Source organism: Saccopteryx leptura, chromosome 4 (genome assembly GCF_036850995.1).
Source record: "Saccopteryx leptura isolate mSacLep1 chromosome 4, mSacLep1_pri_phased_curated, whole genome shotgun sequence".
Lineage (NCBI taxonomy): Eukaryota > Metazoa > Chordata > Mammalia > Chiroptera > Emballonuridae > Saccopteryx > Saccopteryx leptura.
The window spans coordinates 77,517,366-77,534,815 of NC_089506.1; the positions used below are offsets into that span (position 1 = coordinate 77,517,366).

A 17,450-nucleotide genomic window follows, 5' to 3' on the forward strand; every position below is an offset into this window, starting at 1 on the left:
CCAACTCTGTTTCTTAACCCTTAATGTCACTATTGTGATGTTCTTATGACTAAAAGTCATGTAGGATGACTTTTAGTTCATAATAAATATGTCATATGGCATAGAGTATAGAGGCTAGAATCCCTAAGGTGTCATTTTTTCAAGAGTTAGTGTTTTGTTAAATGTCATAATAGTAGCTTGAAAAAATATTCCAACTTTATATAGAGAATTTTAATCTCTCCTAAAATAGATGATGCCTTATAAAATGCTGGTTGAAAAATTAAAAGAAAAAGCAACTTTTATTGAAGAACCTAAATAAATACTTTTTTAAAAAAAATTTAGTGTGAGAGAGAGAGAGAGAGAGAGAGAGAGAGAGAGACAGGGACAAACAGGAAGGGAGAGAAATGAGAAGCATCAACTTGTCCTTGCAACACTGTAGTTGTTCATTGATTGCTTTCTCATATGTGCCTTGATGGGGAGTGGGTGGGTCTAGCTGAGCCAGGGACCCCTTGCAAGAGACCATGTGGTCATGTCTATAATCCCACTCTCAAGTTGGTGAGCCCGTGACAAGCAGAATGGTTTGTGCTCAAGCCAGAGACTTTGGAGTTTTGAACCTGGATCCTAAGCATCCTGGGCCTATGCTCTATCCACTACGCCACCACCTGGTCAGGCTGACCTAAATAAATACTAATTCAAATGACTTAAAAGACATATGTGAGATACAAAGCTGAGACTCATGGACACAGGTAAGAGAGCAGTGGTTACCAAGGGATGTAGGGGAGAGGGTAGAGGGGGGAGGGGAAGGGTGTCAAGAGGGACAAAAATAAGGTGATGAAAAATTATTTGGCTTTTTAGGTGATGGATATACAACATTACTGACTATTCAAATGATAGAGTGATATTTGTCTGAAATGTATGTACACTTATAGATCAATGTCAGCCTTCTAAAATTATTTTTCTAAAAAAAAAAAGACTGACTTAGAGGGTTGAATGGTTGCCCTTCCCTAAAATAAATGTCCACATCCTAATCCTTGGAACTTGTGAATATTACCTAATTTGGAAAAAAGGTCTTCTGCGGATGTACTTAAATTAAGTATCTTTAGGGGAAGAACCTGTCCTGAATTATCTGGGTGCGTCCTAAATACAATCCCATGTATCATTGTAAGAGGCATGCAGAAGGGAAGGCAGTGTGAAGACAGAGGCAGAGACTGGTGTGAAAACAGAGGAAGAGAATGAAGTGATGTGGCCACAAGACAAAGGAGCCCCGAGAATATGAAAGAAGCTAAAAACATACTGATTCTAGAGCTGTTAAAGGGCGTTTTGCCCCATAGACACCTTGGTTTCAGACTTCTGGCCTCCAGAACTATAAATGAGACTATAAATTTCTATTAATTTCAGTCATCAAAGGTTGTGACAATTTATTATGGCAACCACAGGTAATTAATACTTTTCTGAATTTTGTTGTTTTTAATATCTATATTCGAGAACAAAAATGTACCTACTGATCTTGTTTAATGTAACACAAGTATTGTGCTTCATATACTGTTTATTAATAGTGTGATGTAATTGGTGACACAATAAACACCTGGGATGGGAAAAAAGAACAGATATCTATTCCTAGCTCTGTTCCTCATAACAGTATAACTGAAAAAAAATCATATTACCTCTTTAGATTTGCTTCCTCATTTGCAAAATGAGTAGAATGCTTTCAGTCAAGTCTAAGTTCCTCCCAACTAAACTTTTGGGAACTTTTAAAGTGTTAAAAAGCATAAAGCACAGTATAAATATCATAATAATAAAAATAAGATAAACTAAAATACTAGCAATGGATAGGCTGGTCAGCTGAAATCTTCCAAAAGATTCAAGAATTGGAAATATGTAAAATTCTCCATAAAGTCAGTAGTTTTTAAAAACACCCATGTAGCTCTAGTTATATATACAGAAATATACCAGGCTCCATGTTTTATAATAGAAACAACGCTTGAATGATTTGAGCAAATAAACTACTATTATGTGGGCATTACAAAAGTTTATATGCAAAACACAAATATTATTAGTCATAGTAAGAAATCAATAAATATTAACATTATTATCTGGGCTAAATCTTTTCTACTTTTAAGTATCTTATATTGGTAAAAAAGAGCTCTTAACTACAGCTTTTTAAAAGATAATGTTAAGAGGTGTTATTTAGTAACAAAATTTTAAAAAGCATTAACTGATTTTTATTCAGTGGTAACCATTTTTTTTTTTTTTTTTGCTGCCCTAAAACATGCACTTCCAATCAATCCTGTTTCCTTTTTACTGAAAGAACTTTTCATGATGACTGTAATACTGAAGTATAATTTAGAAGCAGTCTCTAAAACTGGAAGTAATGTTCATCTAAATATGCCTGCCAAGTTTAAAAATGTATTAGGAGTTAAATTGAAACATGTTGAAAATGACTCATTGTGGACCAGAATATAGACTGTAGGAAATAAGAGCTCATTTACAAGTGGGAGAAATACACTCACACTTCATCTGTGGTAATTCTCTGGACTTTCCTTCAAGTAAACATCATATTTTAAAATAATTGTGGAAAATATCTTACTTTTAACTTAAGTTTTTATGAGTTGATTTAGTTAGCTGGCATCCCAATTTTTTATACATCTTTTTTTGGACGTGGATATATTTACCAAATGTAAATCTATGAAAATTTTCCCCAAAGCAACAGAGCAGCAGCCTATAAAGAAAGCTGTATACCCCCGCCTCTCACTAGTTCAATTCACATGATTAATGGCCAACGACGACTCGAGATTTCTAAGAAAGCATCCTAAAAAGTGTGTAAACATATGGTATGCTTTCCTTCACTTAGAAACATGATGTTACTGATCAGTCACCAGAAAGGCATCTACTTGAGTGTTTTTTCTAGTAATACTACATTTTAGTGCTGACTCCATCTACTCTCTCCACTTGTAACCCAAAGTTACACATTTGTGAGGCAGCTGGCTAGACTGAGAAAAGAGAGTATGGAACTCACCCATCCTTTCCCCACCCCCAAAGCACCGAGGAGTCTATAAGATGAATGAACCTGAAATCCTGGTGTCACTACCAACATTCTGAGCTAATTAAGAAGCCACACACTTAAATATATCTTTGATAGTAACTTTATTTTTATTTATTTATTCATTTTAAAGGAGACAGAGAGGGGGGGGGGGAGGAGCAGGAAGCATCAACTCCCATATGTGTCTTGACCGGGCAAGCCCAGGGATTTGAACCGGCAACCTCAGTGATCCAGGTCGAAGCTTGATCCACTGCGCCACCACAGGTCAGGCCTGATCGTAACTTTAATGTGGTCTTAAACTGGATTAAATCAAAAAGTACTTATGAATTCTATCTAGTTTGTTTAAATTTTCTGAGCTTTGTTTCCTTACTTCATCAATTATTTGTTGATCAGGAACTGCAGCAAACAATTCATTGAACTATCTGTTCTGCAACTTTCTAGCTAGAATTATTTTTTTGCATTGTGTGCCCACTACCCAAAAGAAATTTTTATTTTGAAACTATCCTGCCTGACCAGGCAGTGGCACAGTGGATAGAGCATAGACCTGGGACACTGAAGACTCAGGTTCAAAACCCTGAGGTTGTCAGCTTGAGCATTGAATCATCTAGGTTGAGTGTGGGATCATGGGCTTGACCATGGGATCATAGACATGATCTCATGGTCACTGACTTGAGGTAAGGTTGCTGGCTTGAGCAAGGGGTTCATTGGCTCAGCTGGAGATTCCTGGTCAAGGTACATATGAGAAAGCAATTAATGAACAACTAAAGTGTTGCAACAACACACTGACGCTTCTCATCTCTCTCCCTTCCTGTCTGTCCCTGAAGATCTCTCTCTCACAAAAGAAAAAGAAAAAAAGAAACTATCCCTAAACTGAAACCATATTTAATACACGTGACCATCACCTCTGACAACAATTGAGCAGAGTAGGTTTGGGCTTATAACCCAAGGTAGGACAACAGCACTTTCCCTCTTGAAAATTTGTTGTAGAAAGGCCATTGAGCCTGGTCTATGGTGGCTCAGTGAATAGAGCACCAACCTGGAACACTGAGGTCACTGGTTCGAAATCCTGGGCTTGCTCGGTCAATGCATATAAAACAAGCAATCAATGAACAACTAAATTGAAGCAACTATGAATTGATACTTCTTGTTCTTCCCTATTATCTTTTCTATTGTTCCTCTCTCTGTAAAATCAATAAATAAAATCTTTAAAAAAAGGCTCTTGAGCAAATCCACTTTTTAAAAGAATGTGTATATATATATAGTTATTAAATTTATAGACTAACAATGGTTATATATAAATTTTAGTTGTACAACATTAACTCTTTTTTTCTTTTTAGAGAAGAAAGAGAGAGAGAAAAAGAGAGAGAGAAGGCATAGAAGGAGCAGAAATCATCAACTCTCTTTATGTGCCTTAACCAGGCAAGTCCAGGGTTTCAAACTGGTGACCTCAGCGTTCCAGGTCGATATTTTATCCACTGCACCACCACATGTCAGGCGGCTCAGGTGTACAACTTTAAACTACAACATATATATATATATGCCGCTACCTAAGTCTAGAAGTCTAGTCTCCTTCTATCACCATATACTTGACCCCCCTTACCTTCTTCATTCTCCCCACACCTCTCCCCTCTAGCATCTCTTCATCATGTACACACTCATTACAGAGGGACTCTCAAGATCCTGAATGATTATTTTAAAACAACTTTTAATAAACTATTTATTGTAGAATAGTTTTATATTTCATTTTAACCTCTTTATTTTTTCATCTTAAAACACCCTGAGTCGCCTGACCTGTGGTGGCACAGTGGATAAAGCATTGACCTGGAAATGCTGAGGTCGCTGGTTCGAAACCCTGGGCTTGCCTGGCCAAGGCACATATGGGAGTTGATGCTTCTAGCTCCTCCCCACCTTCTCTCTTTCTCTCTCCCTCTCTGTCTCTCTGTCTCTCCCTTTCTCTCTCCTCTCTAAAATGAATAAATAAAATTAAAAAAAACAAACAAACAAACAAAAAAAACAACAACACCCTGAGTCACTTACTGATGTGCAAAGAATATAGTATTATTTTTGTCCTAACTGTATTTTACATGTGTGCGTGCACACACACACACACACACACACACACACACACGAGTCAGAGAGGCCTTTCTTGACTATTGTGGTTAATCCTGCCCAAGCCATTATTCTTCCTTACACAACCCAGTTCACAGCAATCATCAAAACATATAATTATAATAATTATATGTTTGTTTATTTTGTCTTCCTCAACTGAGTCTCAGCACTGTGCAGTTTACTTACTAATACATAACATATCAACACCAGCACAGTCACTGACACACAGGAGATATCAATAATTATTTGTTGGTCAAATAAATGAAAAAGAGGAGGGAAGAAGAAAAGGTAATTGTGACTCATTCGCTTTCTTGTTCAAGTGCCTGGTTAAATGATGTTAGTTGGAACACAAAACTACAGGAGGAAGAACAGGTCTGGGCAAGAGGATTAACCGAGTGGGGCAAGATGCAGCAACCAGTTAAGAGGTGTTGTGCACAATTACATGAGACCAGTCAGAAGTAATGGGAAGCTGATCCAGAATGATGGCAGCAGGACTGAAGAGGATTTTAGAAAAACAATCACATAAAAATATCAATCAGGTAGCTAGAAATCTTAGTTTATAAGACATAGGAAAATGTATGGTTTGAGTTTAAGACCACTGTCAGTCATTTCCTAAGAAACAGGGGAAACTGAGTAGAAGATGAGGTCCAGGGTCAAGAGGAACACACACACACACACACACACACACACACGCACACACACACACACACACGACCAAATGTCAGGAAAACAAAATAGAAAAAATTGGAGAATTGTTCCAGACTGAAGGAGACTGAAGAGCCATGAGAATTAAAAGGAATGCATGATTCTGGAATAGATCCTGTGACAGAGACAGACGGTTATAAAAATACATTATTGGAACGAATGACAAAATGGGTACAAGTACTGCTATTGATATTGTCCCATATTTGAAAGTGCACTGGGTTACATAAGAGAATATTTTTATTTGTAGGAAATAAATTGTGAAGAGGTAAAAGTATATGATGTATTCAATGTACTAAACTATTTAGAAAAAAAAATAATGTGTGTACATGTGTGAGTGAGGAAGGGAGGGAGGGGAGACAATAAGGAAAACAAGGGAAAGAAAATGTTAAAAAGGGGATGAATATAGGTAAAAGATATTCAGAAGTTCTTCGTACCATTCTGTAGTTTTGTGATATGAAATTATTTGAAAGAACTTAAGAAGTGAATTGATCCCTTGATAGTGACGGCCAGTCAGAGTTATTCAGGACTGAGGAGTAAAGAGGTTATGTCAGTATGTATGCAAACATTTCTCCACACCAACTGCTCCATTTACACAACAAAATATGCATAAAATATGCTGATAATGCGAGTCTATTTCTGTTCTTTTGAGATGGAGAATAGGTATATCATTTAGAACTAGTACCATTTAAGCTCAATTATAAGCAAAAATTATCCATGAATAGTTAAGGACTCCCTGGCCATTGTTCCTGGAGAAACAAGGAATTTCAGATCAGACCAATACCTAATAAAGAAAAAGGAAGATAGCTGAGAAGTGACATAAAACAAAATCTCTATGCTGTGATCTGAAAATGGAAATTTCTTGTATCGGTTTCTTTCAGAGCCTTATGACTAGACTGAAAAGGAACATATTTTTCACCCCAGCAATAGATTTCTTAATGCTTCTATGTACACTACATTACTACTCATTCCGAAACCTTTATTACTGGGGAAGCAATGGGGTCACTTATGGTTAATTTAGTGAATAATGACTAGAGTTTGAGAGAGAATCCAATACAAATTAATAAATTTATGTCAGATGGAGCAGCAGTTTAAAACCGAAGAGAAAGTTTTAGAAGAACATGTGCTATTTCAATATAAGCAAAGTGAACCTACGGGAAAATAGAACATTGCAAGGAATAAGAGTAATCAAGTATTAAAGAAAATAAAATTTTATAAACTGAAAAATCAGTGTAGGCAGGCCATTAATGAGAATATTTTGCAAATTATCAAACAAAATATTAAGATACTAAATTATTTCATCTAAAAAGAATAAATTTAGCCTGACAAGGTGATGGCACAGTGGATAAAGCATCAGTCAGTAATGCTGGTTCAAAACCCCAAGGTAGCCATCTAGGGGTGGGCTCATCCAGCTTGAGTGCAGGATCAGCAGCTTGAGTGCGGGGTCTCATGATTGCGTGTGGAGTCATAGACATGACCCCATGGTCACTGGCTCAGCTGGAGCCTGCCAATCAAGGCACACAGGAGAAAGCAATCAATGAACAACTAAGGTGCAGCAAATATGAGTTGCTGCTTCTCATCTCTCCCCCTTCCTGTCTGCCTGTCCCTGTCTGCCTGTTTCTCTCTAAAATAAATAAATAAATAAATAAACAAACAAATGAAAAGTATAAGTTTAATGTACATTCTTTCACAAGAAAGTATGACAAAAGAGTAACTTAATATAAATATTGAAAAGTAGGAATTTATGCATTCAGATAAAAATTGTGATGTGAATTGTTATATAACCATGACATCTAAGAATATTATGAGTAAAATTATAACAAAGTAAAATAAAGTTTAAGTATAATACTATAGCTTTTATTTCAAATCTTAATATCTTTTATTCCATTAAGTTTATTTTGCAAATGATAATAACATTGATTGCCTGAAGAAAGCTCAAGAGACAGTAGCAGAATAAAAGACAGATTAACAAAGAACATAAGACTATGAAACAGTAAGACTACAAAAAAGGCAAACAAAAGCATGTCAAAACTATCCTAATCCTAGGGAAAAAGCACTGAGTGAAAATTTAAGACACTTAGCTTCCATATCAAGCTTTTAACTAGTCCAGTATGACACAGAAATTACTTACGCGACCCACCTCTCACTTTTGTCTTCTACATGTAAAAATGAGGATAAAATCCTCCTATAATCAGAAAGGTTGTATGGACTGAAATATAACATCAAGTAATTATAATTAAAAAATACTAACAGACTGAAAACTATTCCAAATACACTTCAAAACATGAAATATATATTTTAAAACAGTTAATCACAATTGAAAAGTACTATTAAAATTAATTCTAGATTGCAAAAGCTTACTTGCCTCTCATGTAGGCTCCCACAGATATAACAGTGTATTCAACTCATTCTATTATGCACACTGATCAAGTTTAAAAATTTCCCTTTCAACAGAATCCTCAGAGTGTGTGCAGAGATGCAAAGAAACAGAACATAAGGTAATAACTGTTCATATTTATAAAAGCTGGGTTTGTTACTTATTAGATAAGTTATTGAACTTGAATTGAAACCTTTTTTATGCCTGAGAAAAGTCCATTGTTTTGTAGAAAATTGAAGTCCTTGAGTAAAAAGCCTTTTTCATTCATACACTGCTCACAAAAATTAGGGCATATTTATCGCCTCATATTCATTTTGAAATATTCCCTAATTTTTTGTGAGCCATATATTTACAAGTGACATACTACTTCCTTACATTTTTCTTTATAATAACATTGGTTAATCATTAAATGAGGCATGTGATAAAAAATACTTTTAACACAAATGAAGAAGTTGAGACTAATTATACATGATTAGAAAACTGTGTATGGGCATGTCTGAGGCTTCATTTACTCAAAGCATGATTCAGAAAGATGATAATCCATATAAAGATTTAAACATTTGTTTATTCCACCTTGATACCAAGGAAGCTGAATCACATCTATGAGTATTAAAGACTCAACCTCTGAAAAATAAAAATATTTTCCCTTTGGGTTTCCTTATATACAAAAGTATAAATGACATTCCCAAAATATATTAGTTCAAATATTTCTAGGATATTTACACATAAAAGAATTCCACTGGATATAAAAAAAAGAGGGTCTTTTTCAAATAGTCCTAAGCACTAAGTTTTTACTTTGAGAAAACACAGGAAAAGTGAACTGCAAAAATTAAAAAATAATTACACTTAAAAATAGCTTGGGTTCACCATTCCTTTTGCATGGTAACTTAACTAGTGTATTAACACTTTTGAGCTGTTGTCATTTGTAATTTCAGGATTAAAAGGGACTTCAAACTCATCAAGCTACCCACTTGATGCTTCAATCATTATAAGTACATTCTTACTGAATGTGTGTCTAGCTACTGCCTAAATGCTTCCACTGATGGACAATGCTAGATGACAAGGCTACTGCCTAAATGCTTCCACTGATGGACAATGCTAGATGACAAGGCATTAAAGAGGGACAAATATACTGTGTTGGAAAATGATTTGATTTTGGGTGATGGGCACATAACATAATCAACAGTTGAAATGCTATCGAGATGTTTACCTGAAACCTATGTACTCTTGTTGATCAATGTCACTCCTTTGAATGTAACTTTTTTTTTTTTTCTTTTCATTTTTCTAAAGCTGGAAACAGGGAGAGACAGTCAGACAGACTCCCGCATGCGCCCGACGGGGATCCACCCGGCACGCCCACCAGGGGCGACGCTCTGCCCACCAGGGGGCGATGCTCTGCCCATCCTGGGCGTCGCCATGTTGCGACCAGAGCCACTCTAGCGCCTGAGGCAGAGGCCACAGAGCCATCCCCAGCGCCCGGGCCATCTTTGCTCCAATGGAGCCTTGGCTGCAGGAGGGGAAGAGAGAGACAGAGAGGAAAGTGCGGCGGAGGGGTGGAGAAGCAAATGGGCGCTTCTCCTGTGTGCCCTGGCCAGGAATCGAACCCGGGTCCTCTGCACGCTAGGCCGACGCTCTACCGCTGAGCCAACCGGCCAGGGCCTGAATGTAACTTTTAAAATAAAATATAAAAAATAAGGAAAGCCCCATTAGAAAGTTTGCATTTATTTTTTCTTGCAATGTTTACCCAGTGATCCCAATTCTACTACTGTAAGTCTTACCAAATGAGAAAGCCAGCTCTACGTTCATATAAGAGCTCTTTGAATATTTGTTGACAGTTATAACATTGTTAGGATTTTTTTTAATCTTTCCACAGTTTAGGTCATTTTCTCTTTAAGACCTTGGCTGTAATGGCTGGGTGCTCAGATACCAGCATAATTCTATAGATAAGGTAATTACCCACCATATTCTAGATAGAACTTCTCTTACTGTAGGATAAGATCTCCATATTGAATCCTTCCAAGTTCTTTTCACATTTAATTCTAAGGATTTGTTTTCACATTCAGTTCAACATCAATTATACTAATAACAGGTTACTCATTAAATTTCATTCAGCTCATTAATTCTGCCTGAAAAGATCCGCATTCTGCAATTCAATTTTTTTGGTATTTTTTTGTCTTTTATCAAATTTTTCATATAAGGTGTTTTCATTTTTACTTAAATCACTGACTTCAATGTGCAAATACAGTACTAAATGTAGTAACATAACACCACAGAGTATTACTGATGGCCATTACAAACCTACCTCTTATTAGTGATTTTCTAAAGATATCTAGGTAAAGCCTGTAAACAGTTACTAATCCATTTACCTAGCCTTGAATTATGCCCATATATTCTCTGCCTTGTTTAGAAGGATATTGTGGAAAGTCCTGGCAAATCACTTGTACACTAACTTCATTTGTTTTACTAGTGTAATATCCCTATTAAAGATGGAAATATTATCTGCTTTCATTTATTCTTAGAGACCCCATCCGAAGTTTTGGTCATACTTGCTTTCTCCAATAGCAATCTTAAAAACCACTGCAAGCATGGCTGCTTATTGAGTATAATCTAAGATATGCACTTACAATATTTTATTATAGCTAGGCCTGAAAACAATCCTGAAGACAGGCTGGAAGTATCACACATTTCAATATTTAAATAGGACAATAGAATGTATTGTAAAAAGTCTATATCCCACATCTGTCTCTCAGCCACCCAATTTCTTGTTCCACAAGCAGTAAGTGTTTATATATACATAACCAAATACACACAAACAGAAAACATGTATGTATTATATTGTTTTGTTCTTAATTTATATAGAAATGACAGCATTTTATATATATATATCTATACAGCTATAGATATGTGCTATATATCCTGGCTAAAAAAATTAGTGCACATATACGGTTATCCTGTTACATATATATAAGGCTCCATACCTTGCCTTTTGTCACCCAACAACATAGCTTAAAGATTTTTCCTTCAGGCTATAGAGCTCCTTTTTCCCTTTTGGAGAGCTACAAGTTTTATCTTCCATAGCTGTATCCACATACTATAACATATTTATCTACTGCCTAAATAGCTAAATATGTTATACCGTAGTTATAATGAATATGTGGGATGATTTCAATCTTTTGTAATGGTAACCTATGCTATAAAGAATAAGTTGCTATATATCTCATTTTGCATCTGGTAAGAATGTACTAGAATTGACATTCCTGGGTCAAGAGCAATGCACATTTGTTCTTTTGACTGGTTATTATTAAATTACTCTTCAAGGAGGTTGTACCAATTTAAGATTTCACTACCAATGTATGAGACTGCCTACTTTTCTATAACCATGAAAATACAGTGTTTAACCTTTAAGTTTTTGCTGGAAAATCACTACAGGTTTAAACCCAATCTAATTTTCACTTATTATTCACTTGCAGGGAGATCTTCCTATGATAGGAGTTGCAAATATTTGTTTTGCAGATTGCATTTGTCTTTTGACCTTTTTTTTAAAATATTTTTTATTTATTCATTTTAGAGAGGAGAGAGAGAGAGAGACAGACAGACAGACAGAAAGGAGGAGCAGGAAGCATCAATTCCCATATGTGCCTTGACCAGGCAAGCCCAGGGTTTTGAACCGGCGACCTCAGTGTTTCCAACTCGACACTTTATCCACTGTGCCACCACAGGTCAGGCTCTTTTGACCTTCTTTATGGTAGTAATTCCACACCAATGTTTTTAATTTGTCAGTAGCCAACTTTATCAATCCTGATTTACAAATTTTAAATTCAAAAAATGTGCTACAACTCAGGATTATGAAAATTTTATCCTATGGTTTCTCTAGTACTTTAATAATTTTTCTTTTTATGTGAGAGAGAGAAAGAGAGAGAGACAGACTCCTGCATATGCCCCAACCAGGATCTACCTGGCAATCCTCATCTGGGTTGACACTCAAACCAGTCGAACCCCTGGCTGGGAGAGGGGAAGAGAGAGAGGAAGGGGGGTAGAGGAAGGGGAAGAGAAGCAGAGGGTCGCATCTCCTGTGTGCCCTGACTGGGAATTGTACCTGGGACATCCGCACGCAGGGCCAACGCTCTATCCACTGAGCCAACCATCTAGGGCCAGTGATTTTCATATAAATATCTGATCTATTTGCAATTTATCCTAATTTAAGCATGAGTTATAAATCTAACAGTTCTTTTTTACCTAACTTGATTACCTCAGTGATCTGATACAATTTATTGTTTTTATTCAGAAACTTATTTAATTTTTCAATAAGAGCCACAGATTTGATGTCTGATTAAAAAAAATCTTGCGGTAATGTGAATCAAGTCTTAGGATCTAATGTATAACATGGTGACTATAGCTGATAACCCTGTATTGACTGAAATTTTCTGAGAGTAAAACTTATGTTCTCACACATAAGAAGAGATAAACATGTGAGGTGATGGGTATATTAATGAACTTTTTTGGGGAGGAAATGTTCACAGTGTATACATATGTCAAATCATGAGGCTGTCCACTTTCAGTATCTTACAGTTTTGTCAATTATACCTTAATAAAGCTGGGGTGGGGCGACCCTACGAAGATTCAGGAATCCTCCAGATTAGTAAAAAATTTGTGTCCTGAAGTCTGAGGAACACCAGGGGGATCTCTTTCAATATAAAAGATAAATAAGGCCAAACCTAATCCAGACAGAAGCTTCCCGAAACACAGTGCCTCTCACAGGGCGATGCGGGCCTGACTTTGGTGGTCCTGGTTTTATCACCAGAAAAACACTGCAGGCACTCAGAGAAGCTTTAGACCCACCTAGTGTGACTCTGTTTGAACTACATATTAGTATAGAGAGGTCATTTTCAGAACATTCTCAATTTTTCCCTAAAAATTCAAGTCTGCTGAAGCCAAAACAAGGACCCAGACAATGAGTCAGCAGTCAGTCAAACTCCCCCCCTGAGCCCTGTGGTCAGATGCAGGGCCAGGGCCTCAGGAACAGCCCCACACCCAGCTGATGGAGCTGGTCCTGCGCTGGCAGCTGACCACAGAGGGCTCCAACATGCAGCTCTAGACCAGGCACCTGGAGCAGGAAGCCATCCTTGTCCACTTAATGTGCCAGGCAGTCAACCTCTTACAGTGTGGAGCCATAAATAGCCTGGAGTTCCAACTGCCTTGTCTTTCCCTGGACTCAGTGGACAGCAAGACCCATTGTCCAGGCAGCCTGACCAGTTAAGTAATCAATTAAGTGATCTGGAAGTTGCATTTGCCAATCATGACCTATGAAACTATAGGACTGACAGCTCCCCCCTACCACTCCAGATTCCAGGTCTACACGACCTACCGAGGAGACAAATTCCATTAGAACAAGAACACTTTGGGCCTTATTAACCGTGACAGAACAAGCTCCACATTGATCTGATGACCGAAAGGCTGAGTTGGAGTGACATGAATTACATTGAAGATGCCCATCGGCAATACTCTGACTGGAGGGCACAAGTATTCCTGCAGGAAGAAGCGGCCCAGCTCCTGATCTCCTACTGCAAAGCACCTGCCAGCTTCATGCAGAAAACGTGGCTGTTCTACGTGGCTGATATTCTGTCTTCTCTGCACTGACCACAGTTCTGTGTGATACAGGTGAGGCCTTTCTAGCTCCCACCCCCTCCTATGCTGGCTTCACCTATAGTTCCCACCTCTATGTGAAAGCTGATTAATGTCCACCTGGAGAATGAGAGCACTGAGATGAACACCTGTCCACTCCAGCTGACTGTAGACAAGTTGGAGAAAATGGAAAAAGGTCAAAGGCCTTGTGCTCATCAAGTCTCATAATCCAACCCTTTGGGAGAAATATTCTCCTGGGACTCATTGAAGAAATACCTGGGATTTACCAGGAGGTACAACCAACATGTGATTATAGATGAATGTGATGAACCATCACACTCCACATTGTTTTGACCCTGTGATGGGGTCAGGCAAACTTGGGTCAACAGGGCCCATGTGATCTGGGGCACCAGTAAGGATTTAGACATCTCTGGCTTCCATTTTGGCACTCTGTACACTCACAGCAAGGAGGGGGCCTCGGCCATGAGTGCTTCTGACATCCTTGCAGCACCTCTGGCCTCACTCAGCACAAGCTGTGTCAGCTGCTCCAGGAGAGAGAATGGATTGACAGAGTGTACCTGTCCACAGATTGCTCCTGGCTGCAGGCAGCTCACAGGTACCTCACCAAAAAGTTGAAGGCACTGAAGATCCCTTTAATCAACTGTGGCTCTGGCCTCTGTCTGGATCAACCTGAAAGAGTTCCTGGACCCATACACATTTGAGGCTCCTTCATTGCTGCTTCCTGGACAACAAGATGATTATTGTCCTCCGGCAAGCCCTACATGTGAGAGGAGCCTGGCTGGCTCAGCCTTATCTTTTTGGATAAGTCCCTTCGCCTAAAAGTCGCCATGCATCAGTTCTCTCGGGCACTAGTGGGGCAGAAGCAGGATTTGACAGCGAAGCAACTGAAGGATGCATAGTAAGCGATCCACCTCCCAACAGCAGCTCTAGCCAATCACATGCTCAGGGAGTCCCTGAAATCACCTCAGGTCCAGAAGGCTGTAGTACTGACCTGCTGTTGTAACAGAGCAAACAACAGCCTCCTCCAGAAACTGGCCCATCTGATCCAGTCATCACCCTCAGGCTGAGCATCTGTCACCTTTGGAAGCTTTACATCTTTTTATTCTCTCCTAGCCGTTCTGTGGAGTGAAATGATTTTAAGAGGTTTCGGGTGGGAAAGCTTATAAAAATAAAGGGACCTCTGGATGGGTTTTGTTCTGTATTCTACATCTAATAAATTCCATGTTATCAACAACAACAAAAAGAAAGCAATAAGGGAAGGATGGAAAGAAGACAGAAAGGCAGGAAGGTGGAAAGGCAGAGAGACAAAAAGAAAGAAAGGGAGAGAGGGAAAAAAGAAAGAAGGAAAGAAGGAAGGGAGGGAGGGAGGAAGGAAGGAAAGAAAAATTCAGCCAGCCAGCCAACGAAGCTGGTTCCAATAACGGGCAGCTGAAACACATTCTTATCTCTCACCACACATGGGGGTCTGGCACAGGGGATAATAAAAGTATTCCTGAAAGCCACTGCTACTCAGAAATGGTTAGCAATACTTGAACGATAAAACAGAATGACTATAAACAACCACTTAATCCAAGTGCATCCCTAATCCACTCTCCTTTACCAGGATTTCAAATGGCCTGTGCTATTCCAACATCACCCAAGACAAGAGGAAGTCAGAGTGTAGACTTAAAAAAAAAATCTTGCTGGTATTTTCATATGGATCTGATTAAATGTGTAGTTTAACTTAGAAAACCTGACATTTTCATGAAAATATAGTTCTCTATGCACATCATTCTCCAAAATGAACTGGGGATGGAAGATAGGTATAATGTAAAAAATATAACTATAAACACTCATATGGAAGAGTGAAAGTGCAGTAGGTACAAGAATAGCCACAGCAATTCTAAAAAAGAATTTTAGAGTCAGTTTTCAAGTTTTAGTAAAAAGTCTTTTGAAATTTTTGAAATGAATTCTATTGAATTTATAGGTTAATAAAGGAAAAATTAAATTGTGGAAACATTTTATAATCTTGTTTTTTTTTAAGTCATCTAGCAACATTATAGCCTTAAGAAGAGGGATTGTCCCTTTTTTCGATATTATAGCTACAAAAAATAGATAAGGCCCTGGCCAGCTGGCTCAGTGGTCGAGTGTCAGCCCACTGTGTGGAAGTCCCGGGTTTGATTCCTGGTCAGGGCACACAGGAGAAGAGATCATCTGTTTCTCCACCCCTCTCCTTCCCCTCCTCTTCTCTCTCTCTCTCTCTCTCTCTTTTCCCTTGCTGTAGCCATGGCTTGATTGGCTTGAGTGCATTGGCCCCAGGCATTGAGAATGACTCTGTGAAGCCTCCACCTCAGGCACTAAAAATAGCTTGGTTGCGAGTATGGCCCCAGATGGGCAGAGCATCAGCCTCAGAGGTTGCCAGGTGGATCCAGGTCAGAGTGCATGTGGGAGTCTCTCTCTCTATTGCCCCTCCTCTCACTTGGAAAAAAAGAAAAAAAAAACCACATAAGTACCTTTAGCTGTTTTAAGCATTTTGTTAAAGCCCATTTTCTTTTAGATTCCCAGACATTACTCTCATTCATTCATTCATTCACTCACTCATTCATTAATTCAATACTTGATCCTATAATGTCCTTTTTGTCTTCCTGCTACTTTTTTGGGGGTTAACAGTCCAAACATGTATAACCAATAAACATGACCTAGGTTTTTAATGGTATTCACTTCAGAAACTTGAATCCACAGATATAAGCAGTATATAACCAGAAAGTTACAAGTAAACAAAGATTATGCATGCAAATTTCCATTCACAAAGGTTACACATGCAGGTATCTATTAGAAGCATGAGTTTAGATTATGGCCAAACTATTTTTAAAATGCAGAAATGTAATGTTACATCTTGAAAATATGAAAAGATGATATACACACTTCAAAAAACAAATGTTCATAATACCAGATTATGACAGGTACAGGGTTCAAGTGACAAGCAATGAGGTCTCAGGTAAAGTACTTCAGAAGTGTGAGCACCTAGGCTCTTTCTGCTCCTAGGTTATTTCTAGTGAGTGTAGAACACTTTCTTTTCCTCCTTATTTGTCTTGATTTAAAACTATCATAAGTATTTAAGACTGTTTGAAAATCAGGCTATGAGTAAACAAAGATTTTACTATCACTTCAAGGAATTATAATAAAGTTCATCTCATCTGGCAGTTTAAATGACCTGTACAGGTTTATTCAATATTCTAGTGGAAAATGATTTGGAAAGATATCAACTGTTGAATAGCAAAATATTCAGTTAGTAAAACTTAATAACAGAAATAGTGGACATTTCTATATTCTTAGCAAACATTTCTATAGTACTACTTATATGCAAAAAACTGTTCTATGTGCTTTATAAACATCAAATGATTAGATTCTTAGTAATTCCGAAATTACTTTTAGATACTCAAGTATGCCAAGGCCTTTAGGAAAAATAGCAGTCTCTGGACAAGTAAGATCAAGAAGAATTTTAGATGTCAAAAGTATAGAAGGCCTGACCTGTGATGGTGCAGTAGATAAAGTGTTGATCTGTAATGCTGAGGTCGCTGGTTCAAATCCCTGGGCTTGCCCAGTCAAGGCACATATGGG

The 17,450-nt window shown here is 37.9% G+C and overlaps 1 protein-coding gene and 1 pseudogene across 4 annotated transcripts in view; one reads left to right on the forward strand and one right to left on the reverse strand.

Annotated features, from left to right (window-relative positions):
- LOC136403279 (probable inactive 1-aminocyclopropane-1-carboxylate synthase-like protein 2 pseudogene) overlaps positions 1-14,749 on the forward strand; it is a 31,802-nt pseudogene extending 17,053 nt beyond the window's left edge.
- Positions 1-17,450, reverse strand: part of PIBF1 (progesterone immunomodulatory binding factor 1) — a 234,760-nt gene that overhangs the window by 146,805 nt on the left and 70,505 nt on the right. The window lies entirely within an intron of this gene.